The sequence below is a fragment of the Cynocephalus volans genome, chromosome 3 (assembly GCF_027409185.1).
Source record: "Cynocephalus volans isolate mCynVol1 chromosome 3, mCynVol1.pri, whole genome shotgun sequence".
Taxonomy (NCBI): domain Eukaryota; kingdom Metazoa; phylum Chordata; class Mammalia; order Dermoptera; family Cynocephalidae; genus Cynocephalus; species Cynocephalus volans.
Genome location: NC_084462.1, coordinates 93,619,449 through 93,635,774, shown reverse-complemented (window position 1 = coordinate 93,635,774; position 16,326 = coordinate 93,619,449). Strand labels below are relative to the sequence as shown.

The following is a 16,326-nucleotide window of genomic DNA, read 5'->3' as shown; positions in this document are numbered from 1 at the left end:
ATCAGAAAGAAAATGATCCTCATAATGGTAAATGCCTGGAGGGTAACTCTCAAGTTTTACCTGGTTCTCACAGTATCCTAACTGCTTTATAGCATCTTTGCTGCAGTCTTCATTGTCCTGTTCTCTGCCCACTCCTCTCCCCAATCCACACCCAAAGATTCTACTCTTGACAATACTCAAGAAAACATATTTCTGGTTCTAGGGACATAGAATAGATCAAGCTCAAAAGAAATTCCCCATTCTGCAGTAAGGATTTATTCATACCAACACATTCTCTTGTGTTTCTCATCACATTCCCTTCAGGGTGTTGCTGGCAATGACTCAGGATGCCAGAATTGCTGATAGAATCTAGTCTTCCTCCATACAAGAAACTGTCTCCCTTCCCCTGAGCTTTCTTGATATAGTTCTCCTGCCAAAGTGAGTGACTTTTCTTCCCTAGGCTTCATTTCTGTTAAGTCTTTATATTATTGAAGTATAACAGTGACAGTTTCCTCCCTATAATCTAGAAGATGCTTGCCAATGATGACAAGACAACATATTCCCTCTTTCTCTACTGTTTCAGGAAAACCATAATGATCATACACAACATACGAAACAATTAACAGTTTCAGTCCATGTGACTTGTGTTGTTTCCAAACAACCACAGCAAGTACAACCATAACCACAACAAAAAGATATGTTCCTCAAGGTTCATAGCATTGACACCTCCCTCCTATCTTATGAAGGTCTTTTAAAATTTTTCTCCTCTATCTTTTGTGTGTGGTATTTCTTACATCACACTGGCGAGAGACTGTTGAATGATGTGATTAATAAGGCTACATTTCTTCAACTGGTTCAGTGTGGAACTCAGGTGTTGTCCGCACCAATTCATCAGAGTAAAAACGGTCACGGCTGCTTACTGATGGTATATGATTCTGAGCTATGTTTCCTTCCTATGAAATGCAAATAAGACTATCTCCTTTTTAGTTCTGTTGGAAAGATTACATGAGATAATGGATATACAAATGCTTGTAAACTACAAAGTGCTTTATACAATTTAGATATGCTTATTATTAGTTGGCAGCAGAAAGGAATGTTTCCTGGAAGATGAAAAAAGAATTTACAGGGCACAGTGAAGTTATCAAAGGACAGATATATTTCTCTGATTGCAAATTTCTGTGCAGGTGAATAAGGGTTCTATTTCTAGTTTCCTGTTAACGGTAAAAGCCAACACTATACATAGCTTTTGACATTAGTTTCAAACCAGCAGACTGATCAGAGGCAATGCATATGTAATCCAACATATGGTGGTGATAGGTGGGGGCTGTCTGTCATTCTGTTATGACTATTAGACTCTCTACCTCACTAACATTAAGTGCAAACCCCCAAACTCTACTGCCATTCACACTGGCAGACACTATGGCTCGAGCACAAAAGGGAAAACAAAGGGTGTTCTTTTAGATCCAGTAATGGCTGGCCAGAGGTTTCTATCCCTGGCAGCACAGCTTCTTTCTCCCAGGAAACTGATGAGATGAGCTTGTGAGACAAGAGCTGATTTCACATCAGGAAGTTAGTGATTTGAATGAAAGACTTTGCATTCCAAGGTTCTGCCCTGCAATGGGATAGGCAGGCCTATTTCTATCCAGCTGCTATGAGCTATGAGAGATGACTTCACTTTCTAGAACACAAACAATCCATGTGGATGACCTGCTGACAAACAGGCACCAAAATTTCTGGAAAAAGAAAATGAGCCGGAATCATCAAATGCTGAAAACAGGAAACAGACGATAATTCCACTCCTCAGCTGTTAAAAATGTTTCTTTTAAATAAATCCCATGTTGTTCTTCTTGGACAATAGACTAAAAATGAAGTCAAGGACATTACTGAGGCAGATATAAATGGAGTATTTAATATTAGAACATTGGATTGCTTAGGGCTCAGACCTTGCTTCTATTCTGCCTAGACTTGTGCCTGTGGTGATCTTGCCAAGTCTCATAGCATTAAACACTATTTATATGTAAAACCCATATTTGATATGTTCAGCCTAAACATTTATCCCAGTGTGTGTACAATTGCCTGTTTGACATCTCCACTTATGTCTGATACCTTAAACTCTACATATCCAAGATTGAACTCATTTTGCATTATTTTTGTTTTGAAATAATTTCAGATTTACAAAAAAGTTGCAAGAATTGTATGAAGAACTCCTGTGTTCCATTGACTCAGATTCCCTAATTGTTAACATTTCCCTATATTTACTTAATCATTCTCTTTCCATATACGTATGTATATATTACTATTATTTTCTGAGCCATTTGGAATAAGTTGTAGACATGATGACACTTTATTCCTCAAATACTTGTGTGTATTTTCTAAGAAAAACATTCTCTAATATAAACAAAGTAAGAAGTTAACTCTAATACAATACTGTTATCTAGTCTATAGGTCTTATTCATATTTAAGTCGATTGTCCCAATATTTCGCTTTATAGCAAAAATATATTTATTTTTTATGATGCAGCATCCTTTCAAATCATAATCACAAGTTGTACTTAGTTGTCATGTCTCTTTAGTCTTTTTTAATCTTGAACAGTTCCACAGTCTGTCTTTATCTTTCATGACTTCTCTCATGACTTGAAGATATTTTCATGACTTCAAGATATTTTGTAAAATGTTCCTTAATTTGTCCTTTTCTAGATTTTTAAAAAATTGTGATAAAATACAAATAACAAAATTTACCATCTTAACCATTTTTAAGTATACAGTGCAGTAGTACTGAGTACATTCATATACTATTATGCAACGAACACTTTCCATCTTGCAAAAATGAAACTCTACACCCATTAAAATTTTTCTGGTATAAAAAGTACTAACTGGGGCCCCGTGGTGCACTCGGGAGAGTGCAGCGCTTGGGAGCGCAGTGACGCTCCCCCCACAGGTTCGGATCCTATATAGGAATGGCCGGTGCACTCACTGGCTGAGCGCGGTGCGGATGGCACCACGCCCAGGGTTGCAATCCCCTTACCGGCCACAAAAAAAGACAAAAAAATAAAATAAAATAAAAAGTACTAACTGTAGTTACCATGCTATACATTAGGTCTCCAGAATGTACTCATCTTATAAGTTTGAACCCTTTGACCAACATCTCCCCGTTTTCCCACCCCCATTCCCGACCCCTGGCAACCACCCTTCTACTCGCTGTTTCTATGAGTTCAACTTTTTAAGATTCCACATATGTGAGATCATGCAATATTTGTCCTTCTGTGTCTAGTTTTTTTCACTTAGAATAACGTTCTCCAGATTCATCCATGTTGGCATGAATGGCAGGATTTCCTTCTTTTTCAGGGTGAATAATATTCTATTACACATATATGTATACATATTGCTATGGTTTGAATGTGTCCCCCAAATTTCATGTGTTGGAAACTTAGTCCCCGACATCACATGCTGATTGGAAGTGGGGCCTTTGGGAGGTAATTAGGGTTAGATAAGATCATGAGGTGCAGCTCCATGATGGGACTGGTAGCTTTATAAGAAGAGGAAGAGAGACCTGAACAGACACATGGATGCTCTTGCCCTCTTACCATGTTATAACCCAGCAAAAAAGCCTTCACCAGGTGCTGGAGAGGAGCTCTTGCACTTCCCAGCCTCCAGAACTGTAAGCAATAAATTCCAATTCTTTATAAATTACCCAGTCTCAGATATTTAGTAATGGCAACAGAAAATGGACTAAAAATACACACACACACACACACACACACACACATGCACACACACACGCACACAAACATACAAGGGATTTTCAAAAAGTTGATGAAAAAATTCATATTACCTTTTAATTCCATTTTTCCATGTATATTTGAAGTACTCTCGTGTGCATGTGTTTGTGTGCCACAATTTCTTTCTTTCTTTTTTTTTCTTAATTTTATTTTGTCGATATACAATGTGGTTGATTATTGTGGCTCATTACCGAAACCTCCCTCCCTCCTCCCTCCTCCCTCCCAACAATGTCCTTTCTGTTTGCTTGTCGTATCTTCAATTCAGATCATGTGGTAGTTCTATTTTTAAATTTTTGAGGAACATCCATACCAATTTTCATAATGGTGTACTAATTTACATTGCCACTAAGTGTACCAGGGTTCCCTTTTCCCCACATTCTCACCAGTACTTATCTTTTGTCTTTTTGATAACAGCCATCCTAATATGTGTGAGGTGCTATCTTGTTATGGTTTTCATTAGTATTTACCTGATGATTAATGATATTGAGCACTGTTTAGTGATATCAAGCACTGTTTTATATATCTGTTGACCATCTTTATGTCTTCCTTGCAAAAATGTCTATCCAGCTCCTTTGCCCATTTTTTAATCAGGTCTTTTTTTTTTTTTTTTTTGCTGCTGCATTGTATGAGTTCATTATATATTTCGGATTTAACCTCTTATCAGATATATGGATTGCAAATATTTTCTCCCATTCAGTGGGATACCTTCTCATTTCTGCTGTACAGAAACTTTTTATTTGATGTAGCCTGTTTATTTTTGCTTTGGTTGCCTGTGATTTTGCTGTCATATCCAAAAAATCATTGCCAAGACCAATGTCATGGAACATTCCCCCTGTTTTCATATAGAAGTTTTATGGTTTCAGGTCTCACCTTTAAATCTTTAATCCATTTTGAGTTGATTTTTGTGAATGGAATAAGATAAAGATTCTATTTCATTCTTTCGTATGTGGATATCCAATTTTCCTACCACCACTTATTAAAGAGGCTATCCTTTCACCAATGTGTATACTTGGTTCCTTTTTCAAAGATTAGTTCACCATATGCTGTGGATTGAATTGTGTCCTCCAAAGTCCATGTATTAGAAACTTAACCCCCACTGTGACAGTGTTTAAGAGGGTGGGAAATCCTATTATGGTAATTTAAAGGTAGGGCCTTTGAGAGATGATTTGATTGTGAGGACCATGCCCTAGTGAATGGATTAATCTGTTGATGTTTATATTTGGGTTTTGTTTGGGGTTTTTTTGGTTTTTGTTTTTAATTTTTATTGAATCACAGTTGATCATATTTTGGGGGTTCAACGTTGAGATATGTTGATCAAATCAATATTACTAGGATATATATTGTTACAAGTTGTACTTATTCTTTATGCCCCTTGTCCAATCTCTCCCTATCCCCCTGCCCTTCCCCCTCTGATAACCCTAGATTTCTTCTCTCCTTCTGAAAGAGTAATGGTTACTCTGTTGATTTGTTGCCTAGATGATCTGTTCAATGCTGAGAGGTGTGTTCAGGTCCCCCAATATTATCATAGAGCAGATGCCTCTTCTGTCACACCAGAATGGGTTTTGTGAAGAGAGACATCCTCTTCTTTTCTTTGGTCTCTGATGGTGACTCTCCTTGTGTCAATGCACTCCAGTGGCTTGCAGACCATCTGCATAGTGGTTGTGGTGTCTAGCCATTTGACGGCACCTGTGGTTATTGTGGTGGCTGTGGTGGGCTATCCACATGGAGGTGATGTTTTTGGCATGCTCCTTGGTGCTGGTGGTTGCCTGGTTGTGGGGAGGGGCGTCCAGTCCCCAGCTCTTTGCCTCAGGTCCCCAGGCAGACCCTGAGGTGCTGGTGGTGTGCCTGGTTGTGGGAGGGGACACTGATGGTTTAATGGTGGTCATGGGTGTGGTTCTGAGGGCTTTAAAAGGAGAAGGAATGATGAGCTAGCAATCCCTCTGCTTCCACCATCTGACTTGTGACACCCTGCTTTGCTGTGAAGAGTACCAACAAGGCCCTCACCAACTACCACCAGCTACCCACCAACAAGGCCCTCACCAGATGTGTTCCTTGGACTTTGGACTTCCCAGCCTCTGAAACTGTAAGCAATAAATACTGTTTTTTCTTAACTTCCCAGTTTCAGGTATTTTGTTATAAGCAACAGAAACAAACTAATGCACCATATATGCATGCTTTTTATTTCTGGGCTTTCTATTCTGTTCCATTGGTTTATGTGTCTTTTTTTATGCCAGGACCATACTGTTTTGATTACAATAGGTTTGTAATATAATTTGAAATCAAGTAGTGTGATACCCCCAGCTTTGCTCTTCTTGCTTGCAATTATTTTAGCTATTCAGTGTCTTTTACGGTCCCATATGCTTTTAGGATTTTTTTTTTTTCTGTTTCTGGGGAAAATACCATTGGAATTTTGATAGGGATTGCATTGAATTTGCATCTCTTAATACTAAGCTGTGCTGCTGTGGGGAAGGGACAACACAGGTATAGTGAATCTGTTCTTACCTTTTGCAATGCATCTATTTTCAGACTTTATCACCCAGTGTTGTGCTAGAGCTTCTATTTTGGACTCTCAGACTCATGCAAAAGTACTCTTGGCTATGGATAGTTGTCTAAATTGACATTTCTGCAGGAGGAGGACAGTAGAAAGCTATTCTGCTGTCTGCTGACTCCTCTAAAAAACTATTCTTAATGCATGTTTGATGTTTCCTTGTGAGTAGACTGAGGCTGTGCACTTTTGGCAGGAATTCTACAAAAGTGATGTGTGTCCTCAGGGTCAGGAGGCACATGATGTTAGTTTGTCCCATTACTGGTGATATTAACTTTAATCACTTGGTTAAGGTAGTAGCTGCTGGGTTTCTCCACTATAAAGTTACTATTCTTCCTTTTGTAATAAGTACTTTGAGACTATGTAGATATCCCTATTCCTCATAAAATTTTCATCCATTAGTTTATGACCCTTTGATAGTTCATGCATAAGTCAATTCTTATCTTGATATTTGTCAAATGGTAATTTTTCTAATTTTATCATGTCTTACTTATCATCTAGCAGTCTACTATAAGAGTTTTCTTTCTCTTCCATTAATTCATTTATTCACTTATTTGCTATATCAGTACAAACACATGGGTTCTCATTTTATTCAACAGGTTATAATCTGTTGCTAACATTGTTTATTTTGATGCTAAAACAGTTCTAGCACTTTGGCCAATGGCAGCCCCTTCAAGTTAGCTCCTGTGTTCTTTTGACATGTTCTCATCATTTTTTGAGCACCTTCTTACTTTCTGGCACAATAAATTGTCCCAGGTTCATCTTATCTTTTCTCTGTCCTGTCCTGGAATTAGCTAGTTCTTGAAGGTGCCTGATTTCTTTAGTGGAGAATGGTATTTAAAAAGCTACATCTGGGTGTTGTGTGCCCACTGTTATTGGAGGGGTCTTTCCTTTCAGGCATTCTCAGTGATGGAGTTATTGTTTCAAAGTGTATATTTATATCCATTTCTATATCTATATATTAAAAAACATGAGTTCTAATACTATTTCTAATTCTAATTCAACGAAGGGTTCATTGTAGTCTTCCCCCTTTCCATACTTATAACTTTTCTGACAGTGAGAAACCTGGCTCCTATTACCCTCACTTTACTTATGTGCTCTGTCCTAGAATATGCCAAAATAGTTTCAGAACTCCCAAGACATACAAGAGAAGAAGACTGAACTCTTGATTTTTTTGTTCAAAATGGGCTCCACGCACAGCTTTTCCATTTCAGTTGATGACAACTCTATCCTAGCTGCTGAGGCCAAAAACCCTGGAATCATCCTGGAGTCTTCACTCTCTCTCACACTACACATCTAATCTGTCAGGAAATTCTATCAGTTCTGCCTTTAAAACATATTCAGAATCTCACCACTTCTCACTACCTCCACTGCTACCGTAAACCACCCTGGTCCAAGCCACCACCACCATTTTGGCCTGGATTTATCTCAACTGGTATCCCTGACTCTATCCTTGCCACCTAATCCATGTATTATCAACACAGCAGTCCTTTCAAAATGCAAGTCACTTTTAAGTCACTCCTCTGCTAAAACTCTGCAATAGCTCTCTGTTTCACTCAAGAATAAAATCCAAAGTCCTTGAAATGGTTTAAAAGGATCCTACATGATCAGACCCCCTTTAACTTTCTGATCTCATCTCATACTACTGTCTCCATCATCCTACTGTACCCCAGCTACACTAGCATCCTTGCTATTTGTTACTCCAGCCACTCTCCCATTTAAGCCATTTGCTCTGATTCCTCTGCCAGAAACTATTCCCTTGCTTCCTTCAAGTGCTCAATCTCACCTTCTCAAAAAGGCCTACAATGAGTACTGAATTTGATATTATAACTACCACCCACCCACCCCAACCCCAGCAGTCCCTACCCTCTTTACCCTGCTCTAGTTTTTTTCCTTCTATAGCACTTATCACTTTCTAACATACCATATAATTTACTCATTTATTATGTTTATTATTTATTGCTTATCACCCACGCCTGGCTTGCTGCTAGAATTTATGAGAACATGAATTTTTGTCTGTCTCGTTCACTGATGTATCCAAAGTGCCTAGAACAGTGCCTGGCATGCAGTAGACACTCAAAAAATATTTGCTCATGATGAATGAATTATTGAGGCCCCAGCCTAATGAATTACTTCACTTCCTATTTCAGCAGTATGTTTGATTAAAAATTTTAATTTTTAAAATTTTGATTAAAATTTGTAAATCAATTTAATTTTTAACCTATAATAGTGGTTTGGGCCAATAATGTTCATATTTATACTTCAGACTAACATTCTCCCAAGGAAGAAGGTGTCCTTACCAGAAATTTAGTAACACACCCATACCAGTGAGCCAAGGTACTTCAAATGAATACCAAATCAAATTCCAGAGAAAGTTCTATATTTTTTATACAACTTGTATGTATGCATATGTATATATGCATATGTATAATGAAACTTCTGCTTTTAATTTTTATGATAGTGGAGAGGACTTGAATTTCATGTGGAGTTGATATACACATTTGACAAACTAGTCTGTTCTGAGAACATTATTTTTAAATCTTCAAGTTCTCTGCTGATCGATATGGAGATTAACATCCTAACACATTCCACATTTTCTTAGCATCTACAAGGCCAGATAATTTTAATGTAGGGTACACCAATTTTGTATGCAAAATTTTGTGTATATATATTTCAGGGGTGGGAGAGGAAGCTAACACTTTCATTAGATTCTCAAAGGAGTCTCTAACCTAAAAGCAATTAAGGAACACTGCATCAAACTATTTAGTAGAGCTCCTCCATTAACAATAAGCTTCCTGAGGCCAGGAACGACATCCTTCCCATTATCAAATCACAGTGCCTAACAAATAGCAAATAAATGTTTGTTGAACAAATAAAAATAGGGAATGAGTAAAGAGTGAATGAATGAATCACTAAGATGTCTCCTCTTTTTCCAGCTTTCTAAGGAATGGGTCACAGTAGCACATCTGATTAATAATGATTCAAACAGGAATAAGAATTGCTCAATGCAGTTATCACCAGACTTGAGTGGGAGAACCTTCACAGAAGTGGAAATCTTTTTAAAAAATTATTAATTATTACTATTAATATTTTACATTCTAAGATGTTGTTGAGGAGCAGTTGGGGGGAGGGGGAGAGTGCAAAGTGGAGGGGGATCCAGTGGGAGGAGGTGGAAGGGGGGCATGATCAAGGTCCATGGCACCCCCCTCATTCTGGCAGGGGAGCTGGGCTGGATGCAGACTTCAAGGGGACATGACTGAGGCCCTCAGCCCTCTCCCTACCTGGCTTGGGAGACTGAAGGGCTTCTGGACCCTCTAGGTTTTACAGGTGTTCTTTGTTGGTGTTAGACCTTTACTGGTTAATATAAGAACTTTGTCTCTGATCTGTAGGGTTTTTTTTTTTTTTTTTCTTTTTTTAGTTCTGTGTTGGATTATTCGCTATTCCCACCACTTAAACTCTGCACTGGAGTTAATTTGTTGTCCTTTGGTTACTTCTAAAATGGGGGAACTTCCTGTGGGAACCAGCACTTGAGCCCTGTGGTTGAGCTAAATTGCTGCTTTCCTGCTGATTCTCTGGGGAAGGCTTTTTGTGCAGCTCAGGTTTTTTGTTGACCCTGTAAACACTTCCAGATCTTGTGACGTCTGGTACACATGAGTTGTTTGGAAACTCTGGTCCGGGCCCGAGCAAATTTTCAGCACACTGTACCCCCTTCAGTTTGATATTCCTGTCTCCATTAAGTGGTCTTGTGCTGACAGATCAGCTGTCCATGCTGTGCCCCAATGTTTCCCCCGGTGGGCCAGTCTCTCCCAAACCCCAAACTCCAAATACTTCTCATGGGACGGGATATGCACAGGTCCCTTGCGATGACTCACTGGCCTGTGAGTGGCTCCTTTTTTTAGTTGTCTGTGGCCCCTTGCTCCTATGTAGGTCCATGGGAACCCTGTTAGTAGTCTTGCTGGCCTGGGGGTCACCAAGGCCCTCTTCTCCCATGCAGCCTCCAAGCAACCTCATACAAAGTGCACAGCAGCAGCTTTTGCCAGCTCCTGCTCTGTGTGCTCACCAGGGCCAGCCTCGAAGTGTTTGGGGCTCAAAACTGTTGGACTGGTCCTTTCTTTCTCTTATCGTGGCTTTTCCTACCTTTATGAACTTTGTAGTTTTCTCATCCTCTTCCCCCGATCTCTAGTGGTCACAGCTTGGCAGTTGTTGCTTTTTAATAGTTGTAAATTGGTTGATTGTGGGAGAGGGTGACACTGCGTACACCACCTATTCTGCCATCTGGATAGGAAGTCCAGGAATTATTCAGAAAAGAAATCTTAAAAAGTGGGAAATACATTTGGCCGTCTGTAAATTCTTTTAGTTAAAATCCACCTTTATGGAGTTTTTTGGAGCATGGGTCCCCCAGTGGCTTTGGGGCTTTTGTGTACTTCTGGGTACTAGAAGGAGAGTCACAGAGTACAGTTTGCTAACAGCTTACTCTAGGTCCCAGATTTAAGTGAAAAGGTAATAGTATCTTTAGGTTCCCTTCTTTGTTGTCTAACTCTGATCATCAGGGCAAGAAAGGATACAGAAATTCAAATAAAAACCCTGTCCAGTAATAAATATTGTGGATTTATGCTTCATCTTTCTGAAACCTGAATATATTAAAAGGGTACCTAGGCTACTCTTCCCTAATAGCAAACCCTAAACTTCAAAGGGATTTTGAAATTTTTATTATTCAATCTCTGCATCACATTGGCCATAAGGAATCTTTTTTTCTTTTTTCTTTTTTTAAGTAATAGGATTTATTTTTATAACAGTTCTAGGTTTACAGAAAAACTGAGCAAAAGTACAGATATTTCACAAACCACCATCCCCCACCCATTTCTCCTATTATCATCTTACATTAGTGTAGTACATTTGTTATAATTATAAACCAATATTGATATATTATTATTAACTAAAGCTTACATTAGGGTTAACTCTTTGTGTTGTATACTTCTATGGATTTTGCCAAAAGCATAACATCATGTATTCACCATTACAGTATTTTTTTTCTTTTTTTTTTTTCTTTTTGGCAACAAAGCCAGGTTTATTGCTCTGAGTTAAACCAGTGGAGACAGGACCTATGGAGGGGGTGGGGGACAGAGGAAGTTGGTGCACACATCTTTCTGGCCATCACTGGCTTATCGGTGCCCTGGGAAGGCAACCTCATGCTAAGGATCTGCCGATCATCTGCTCAGGGACCAGGCCCCCACTGAAGTTTTACACGACCAGTTCTAGGGGCAGGGTCCTCTTCTCCATGGCACAGCCCGTGGGGTCACCCACAAAGTCTGAGCATGGAGGTGAGGGCTGCAGTGTCAGCTTCCACTGAGGCTGGCCTCCTTAAGAAGGAGTCTTAGAGGAGGAGGAGGCAGCAGGCTCCTTCCCGGCCAGGGCTGTTAGCAGTGCAGGCTTCTTGGGTAGGCTGGTGTGGCTTTCATCACCACATGTTTGATCTTCTTCCAGATCCTGACTTCCAGGTCTATCTTGAGCTTTCGCTGCTGCACGATGTGTGCCTTCTTGGGAGCAATAACACAAACGCCTTTCCTTGGGCTCAGTTCTGCTCAGAGGCCTTGGCTGCCGTCTTGCTCTTCGCTATTTGTGCGCCTGGAACTTACGCTGCCCCAGCGCCATGATCGAGCATCCACCATTACAGTATTACAAAAAATAGTTTCACTGCCCTAAAAATCCTCTGTGTTCCACCTATTCATCCCTCTCTCCCTCCCTCCTCCCCTGAAACCTTGGCGACTACTGATCCTATAAGGAATCGTTTCTATTTACTTATTTTAAATTTTAATTTTTTTATTGTACATGTTTATGGGATTCAGTTTGTTGTTTCAATACGTGCATATATTGTATAATGATCTGATCAGAATAGTTAGTATAACATTTCTATTAATAAGGGAACTATCCACTAAGATTGATCAAGCTATATAGTTAAGGACATATTCCATCTCTAGGACTGGCTGCATCTGTCTGCTGAGGGAACTTTCTGCCATGAATGGCTTGACTATGAATTACCAGAAATACTCAAGAGGACAGCAGTCTGCCTTCTGTCCCCACTTTACACTCAACAGATGACCCAAGTGGTTATAGAATACAGTGAGTTGCCCAAAAACAATCAGTGACCAGAAATTCCGTAAGGTCATGACGATGACTAATCTCAGAAATGAAGTCTTGCAAGAACTTCTTTCCTAAATCAGACATGACAAGCCATATTCCTGACAAAGGAATGGAGTATTGGAGGCACAGAAAGAAGTAGAAGGGAAATCACATACAAACACAACAGGGAAATCTTCCACCTACTTTTTATGCTGGGCAAAAGAGCACTAACTGTGGGCAGGAGTTGTCAAATTCACTTCATTACTCAATGTTAAAAAAAAAAATACTTCACTGGGTACCTACTATGTGTTAGTGGGGATACTAAGGTGAACAAGGTGAGAGTCCATGATCTTTAGTACTAGAGCTATAACATGAACACTAATAACTCTAATGCAGATGAAAAAAAGACACAGATACACAGGTGTTTAGAAGAGATAAGTGGCAGTGGGATCTGTTGGTGTGCTTGGTGGATCAAGGAAGAAAGCAAAGAAGGTTGGGGCTTTGGAAGCCCAACTAAGATGGCTCCTTTTTCTTTCTTCCTTCCAACACTTTATATTCTTGAAAGTTTTGAGTAGAGAACTGAAGATAAGAACTTCTCTCAGGAGAGACCAATCAGGTAGTAATAAAGTTTGTGGCAATGGGAATTGATAGACAGAGCCAACTGATATTTAGGATATAAATCAACAGGTCCAGGTGACTAACTGTTGTGGGGATCATCGAGAGGAATGAGTCAAAGGTGACTTGGAGAATGCTGATGTCACTCAAGAATAGGGTCCCCAGGAGAGAAACAGGAGGAGGTTTGACACAACAGATGATATGTGGTTATGGACACTGAAGTTTCAGCTAGTGAAGCTACCTGACAGGCTGTTGGAAACAGGGGACTGAAGCCCCGGAGAGAGGTCTGGATTGTTGAAGCCATAGAAATGAAAATATTCTGCATACAAATGAGAGCTAACACCATGAAAATGAATGAGATCACTGAGAGAGAGAAGTAGGAGAGAGGAAGGTCAAAGGCAGAACCTTAGGAAATGCTTACATTCAGAACGAGAAAAAGAGCCAGACAACCACATCAAAGAAGCTGGTGTCAGAGCAATAATCAGAATCAGCAGACTGTCACAAAATAAAGGAAAACAAGAGAGAGCAAAGGGTCACAATAGGAAGTGATACACAGAGGTCAAAGAGGATGGGACCTGAGGAAATACCAGTGGGACCTCAAAGAGCAGTTTCACTAGACTTCTAGTGAGATCAGAAATCACAGGTTTCAAATGCAAGAGTTAAAAGAGGGCACAAATGAGTTATTCAATTTATATTTGTGGGCATCCATCTGTTTTTACTGCTTGCTTCTTTCTTTTCTTTCCTGAACTCACCATCTGTTCACTTTCACTGCTATGTGCAAGTTTCTAAAGATTCTTCATTTTAAGGATGCAATAAATACTGACAAATATTGACAAAAGTAAAGAATAAATCCCTCTAAGAAACCCCAAGCTCCTAAAAGGTTATTGCTTGTCCAGATTTTATTCCCCATGCAAAGATACACTGAAGACAAGTGAAACATTGTGATTTATTGTCATGGGCTGTGAAGTCAGACAGATCTGGGTTGAAATCCTTGCCCCCTTCCACTTACCAGCTATGAGTGTCAAGGGCAAAAAGGGTATAATAGTAGTTCTCATTCCATAGAGTTGTTGTGAAGAGTAAATGGGATAATGTACCCAGAGCCTACTATATAGTAAGGGCTCAATAAATTGTATCATTTTTATGTCACTGGAATATTATTGTCAAGTGTTACTTATTTCAACAAGTATTTATTATTGACAGAGACAATAAGGAACACAAAAAAAGCATTTGAAGTAGTTTCTGGCCTCACTGCAGTCTGCAATCTCATAGAAGAGCCAAGACTGACGTAGATGAGATAATTAAAGAACAACACCTGAGTAGTGCTAGGTGGTATGGTAACATCTACAAGGGTACTTGAAAAAGGTTGTGGAAAAATAGAATTAAAGGATAATACGAAACTTTCCATGAACTTTTTGACGCACCCTCATATAAGTGAAACAGGAAACTGGGAACAGGTGGGGATCACTGGAGACTCAAAACAGAGGTAGGATTAAGATACTTTAGATAAAACACAGACAAGGAGGGAGAGAAAGAAAGTTACTCCAGAGGATGGGTAAGGATGTAAATGCAGAAATGCTGAGGCAGGTGTTGGGGTCACTTACGAAACTGGCTTATTGAAAGTGGAGGATAAGTGATGTCAGGTAACTGGAGATGAGACTGGTTCTGTAGGATGGAACTTTCTTAAGACTTTGGTATGGCATAAGTTCTCGGTGTCTGGTGGAGCCTGGGTTGTTTGTTAGAAAGTTCATGCAAGATTCTAAGGTGGTTCAAGAAGCACAGTCTACTGGTAAGAACTATCAGAGGGGCTCAAGTCTCTGTGAAGAACAAGAGAGGGGCCCAAAGACCTGGGCAGAATGACTAGGTAGGCAGAATGGTTTCACATGGTGGAGTCAGACAGGCAGACTGAAGTCTGATGCTCATGCGGGGTCCCAGAAGACTAAGAACCTTATTGAATACCAGCCAGGAACAGAAGCAGAAGACTCATTCCAGACTGAACTTGCCCCTAATGAACCAGTAGGCCTGGATCTTGAGCCTTTAGAAAACACAGGGCATCATGGGGAGCTGGAGCAGAAGCAGGGCAGGCAGGGGTCAGCAAAAAATCAAGAACGTCCATGTACAACGGTGAATAAATGACACTTCCAAAGTCTTGCCTGGGTATCACAGAGACTTGAAACCTTCCTAAACACTCTGCAGATATCATCATTTTTTAACGCCTCTAGGCCTTGCAAAGCTACATACTCTAATTACATTTAGTGAGAAACCTTCTTAGAACTTAAGTGTATTTAGCCATTTCAAATCTGCAGCAGAATATGGCATTAAATGATAAAGTTTTCCTACCAAATTAAATAAGCCTAACCATTCTATTCATAGATTAGAGAGAAACATAACATATTTTGATATGCCTTTTTTGAAACCATTGACCGACCTCCCAAACATGTGTACTGAACAGATATGATGTTGAGAAACATTGGGGGAAATATTATAGGATATGCCTACTAATGTTATTCACTGATCTCAATTAATAGGATGTACACTTGCACAGTATATAAGTATAATCCGGGTTTAACATAATAATCTTTTGGGTTTACCTAAGACACTATTAGTTACTGGCATGTTACTAAATTCTTTAAAAGTTCATTCTGATAATGAAAAACACATACTGATTTTTAAAAGTCAATATTTTACAGTTTGAATTTCCAACTTTTAAACTTTTCTCAAATACCTGAAGTCAAGAAAGTCATTGCTGTCAATACCTGCATTATGAAAAAGGTATATTCTCAAAGTTTGTCAGTAACTTACATACTTCGAAATTCATGAGTACTTTCTCATAGATTTAATGCTGTAAATAATGGTTAGGTTCTGAGGTCCAGCCACAGACAATCCATGGTGGTGATTTGTACCCCCCACTGCCTGGTGAGCAGTGTTCATTAGCTTGCACATGGTGCTCATGAAAAGTTTGCTGAAAAAAATTATTTAATGAATCAATAAATAAAGTACAGGCCCTACGCTGTTCTGAAAGCAACTAAGTAACAAAAACTACCATATTAAAATGTTTCTTTTTGTAAATGTGTTGCATTCCAGTTTGGTTGCAAGGAATAATCTCTCCTATGGTTCATCCTCTAACGTTGGTATCTGGATAGGAATTTCTCTCCCGGCTATGACAGAAATCTCAAATTAGGTTATCAGCTATCCTCAACATTTTCTTACTTCCTTTGGGGGAGGCCCTATATAGAAAGTTAGAAGAGTGAAAGAAGGGGATGAGGAGTAGTAATACAAGAGTCTGAGGACA

At 39.4% G+C, this 16,326-nt stretch overlaps 1 protein-coding gene and 1 pseudogene across 3 annotated transcripts in view; both read right to left on the bottom strand.

The window, feature by feature from the left end:
- The window catches only part of FRMD5 (FERM domain containing 5), a 348,443-nt gene that overhangs the window by 119,661 nt on the left and 212,456 nt on the right, over window positions 1-16,326 (bottom strand). The gene's annotated exons all lie outside the window — the stretch shown is intronic.
- LOC134371891 (leydig cell tumor 10 kDa protein homolog) lies at window positions 11,664-11,954 on the bottom strand (annotated as a pseudogene).